Genomic DNA, 3,939 nt, shown 5'->3' on the forward strand with positions numbered 1-3,939 from the left:
TTTGATGATGACATGATGAATTCACTCATGTACAATCAATCTTTGCCAGATAAATGAATTGAAATGCTGCAGAAAATAATTGACACTTCAAAAAATTGGGTTTTGTAATTACGTATAAAAGCCACAAGATGGCAGCAAAGTACTTAAAAATGATGATCATCAAGCACCAACACCACGTATCTAGCATGTACACAATCGTGATCGGGAAAGCTTTCCCACTGCTTTGTTTCATGTTTACACGTTGCATCCTCGTCGCTTTTGGTCACACGGAAGATGACCCATAAAAAAAAATGTTCAGTAAGAAATTAGGAAATTATTCAATGAAAACAAACAACCTTCACATTAGGCTCAATATTATTAGCTAGCATTCTAAATAACATGCTAGCACACATTGACGTCACACACGGGCAAACCAACATGCCGACTGACGACTGTGGCTCTCCTTGCCCCTCATGCAAATGCATCACAGGACCTTAATTGCTGCATTTTTGTCTGCATTTGTTATTATTTAGTGCAGGGTGAACGCGCGCATGCATGTTGTGCGTTCATAAGTGGGTCAAACCAACGTGCCCACTGGGAGGTAAACACACAGAGATGAGCTTTAATCCATTGGATTGTAGCTGCCTCCAGTAACTCAATTATGCACACATCAGTTTCGCCACACACTAAGTGAGGCGGGCCAAAATTGCACTGCGAGATTAGTCGCTTATCCAAACTGCCACAGAAGGAAGGAATTCAGTAGGATTGTTATGTGCGTGGATATGTGACATTCTGTCACAGCAACCACAGATCTTCTTTTATTATTTGCAGTCACCTGGTTGTCACTTCAGTACACTGAGCAGCCGTGACTTAGATTCACTTAATTGTACTTCAATTTCCTGTTCAATGGTTATCGTCACATTTTCCTTTTTTGCCATGAACCCTGAATCATGAATCAGTAACACTAACATATATTTTACTGAGTCATACATAAGATTATTATTATTATTATTAATAGAATTTGGATTGCAATTAAATAAATAAATTCCAACTAAATGCTGTATTATATATATATATATATATATATATATATATATATATATATATATGTTTAAAATAATTTAATTTTCATGTCAGTTTTCCACATATACCAAAAAAAAAATCCACACCGTCCTGTGTTTTTTATTTTTTTTTATTTATTTTTTTTGGCAATTTCAGACATGTTTGAGAAAAAAATAAACAAAACTTAAAAACATCGAAAAAAAAATAAAAAAAATAAAAAATAAATTCTCTCCTGTTACCTGTCTGACGTCAACAGTTGAGCAGTACCAATAAATGAGTCTTTGGCGACCTTCAGTGGCCAGAAAAAGAAAGTCCACCCGCTTGAATTTAAACGACCGCTAGATGTCGCTCTATGTGCATAAAACAAGTCATGCTGTCTAAAACAGTGCAACACACACACTGACCACTTTGTTGTTACTACCGCTTGAGTCCAAAATGGAATCCAGTAACATTTTCCCTCACAATTCGCCACAGAACAGCTCATAATGAAAGAATTAAAATTATTTTGAGGAAAGTTTTGCAATTAAAAAAACAACAACAAAAAACAAAACAAATACACCTACAGTAAATATTCACAACCTTTTCTAAGCGCTATTTCTTTCAATAAAAATATTGAATTACTCCTAACAAAATGTGGGAAAAGTGAACACTTTGGGAAAAAAAATCAGGCACACGGCTAATTGTGTTTCTCCACGCCCTCCCTGAAACTTATCTTGGGGGAAAAAAAAAAAAAAAAAAAAAATCAATGTCTTAACCCTCATCTGCCACTCGTCTCCCGCAGGATCTTATTTTCCGAAGCCGTTTTTATCCCATCACTTCTCTCCAAAATGCTAATTTGGTGCAGAAAACCGGAGATATTTTTATCTTAAAAGCATCCAAAATTGACATGCTGTTTCTTTGAAACAGAAAGCAGCTGTCAAAATGAAGCGTTATGGCGAAAAAACAAAAAACAAACCCAACCTCATAGTGACGGTGGAGAAACACAAAAGGAGTGAGAACCGGCACTTCCTGCTGGCCCTGTTTAGGAGGAGACGCTTTGACATAAATAACGCGACAGCAACATGAAGTGACCGTGGCATGTGCGCCTAATTACCCGTGTACAATGTGTACGACTGGGTTTTGTTGCACCAAAAATAAAAGGATTGTGTTTAAAAACAGAAAAAATGAAAAGAAAAAAAAACTAGTATTGTATCCCTATATCACTATAATACTGAAACCGTCAAAATAGAAAATTGAAAAACAGAATTTGATTTAAGACCAAAGCGCTCAGCCCGAGCAGAAAGCTGAACTTTGGAAACTATCAACCAACGACAAGAGATTGCGCAAGTAAAAAGTAAAAGAAGGAAAAGACAAGCAATGAGGAGAAGACGGAAAGTTGAAGTAGAAAGTTTATTTAAAGTGAAACGCTGAAGCCAAACGGCATTTCGTCATTTCTGGCGTGAGTGAAGGAAACGCAGGAGTGGAGGAACATGTGAAAGGAACAACACGTGGCAATAACAATCACAAAATGAAAGCTCAGTGTGTAGAGTGCAGACAATAAATGGATTAGTGAGTTTATGTAATAAAGTATGTGCTGACATATGCTTTGCATGCTGCTCTTGTTTGTCGCGTCAGTTTTACAACAATTTATAAAACTTCTCTATCTTTTCGGTTTTGTTTACATTTATCGACAGGGAAACTCTCCTTGGCAATTTTTCGTCTTTTTGGATGTGGCATGTGAGCTGTAAAAAAGTGGTTTGTGAAGGATCCAGAGTTTAATTTGTTACGTGACCAAGTGTTCCTTACATATTTGGCCAATAGTGACTCCTGACTACCAGCAATTCAAATTTGTCCTCTGTAGTGGACCTTTTTAAACCTGAATATCTCCCACCCAGTGCATACGACTGAATTAACTCCTTTTGTGCTCTATAGAGGACATTCAGAGCTTTCCAATGATACCAAATGTGTAGGGGTGGGGCTTTGCTATCTTTGATTGCATCATAAAAGAAAATGGCTTCCCTCAGTGCAAGCACTTTTTAGGGAAGAGGAAAAGTAAGTGTATAACACTTTTATTGAACAAATTTAGACTTTAAATGTTGTTAGCATGTTTTCTATAAGACTCTTAAGAACACATTAAAGTATTGTTTGAATTATTTTAACTGCATTTGAGCCTAGCATTTAAGTTTAAAAAAATGTCCTCTGTAGTGGACACATCATAGCTTAAAAATTAAAACTTTTTTTTTTTTTCAATAATTTCTTTTGCAATGTTCCAGTTACTTCACAAAGATTGGGGAATATCAAAATAAGCATGATTGGACAATATATTTTTTTTATAATTTATTATACTGCCCGCTGGTGGTCAAGTTGGGCACATCATAAGTAGTAGCATAATGTCGATTGAATTTAAAGAGTTTTCAAACAGAGTGCTGTAGAAGGCTTTTTTTTCCTATTAAAAGATGTGGTCACGGAACAAAAAAACACCAGTGCGTCTTTTCATAACTGTGTTTTGTTTTGTCTTGCGTTCCGGAAATGCTGACTAGGCTGCTCTGCTTTTTGGCTGGTGAGTTTGTGTGGGAACCCTAATACATCAAAGTTTCAAATGTTGACATTGCGCAATAATTCACAAGATTAAAAAAAAAAAAAAAAAAAAAAAAGAAAGGTAAAAAAAGAAAAGAAAAATTGAATTACCTCGACCGCAAAACTGACATTGCCTCACTGTCCCGCGTCTGTGTTGTCCTTTGTGTGGCGTCTGAGGACGGTTGTCCTCATAAACCCGAAAAGTCCTTTGACTTGTTGGAATCCCAGTCCTTTAGAGCCTTTAAAAAGAACACCGACATATTCATTCAAAAGTAAACATAAGAACACATTTTTTTTCTCTGATTGTTTTGTAATCATTACATTATCTCAATTCAATTATAA

The sequence above is a fragment of the Festucalex cinctus genome, chromosome 14, assembly GCF_051991245.1.
Source record: "Festucalex cinctus isolate MCC-2025b chromosome 14, RoL_Fcin_1.0, whole genome shotgun sequence".
NCBI lineage: Eukaryota > Metazoa > Chordata > Actinopteri > Syngnathiformes > Syngnathidae > Festucalex > Festucalex cinctus.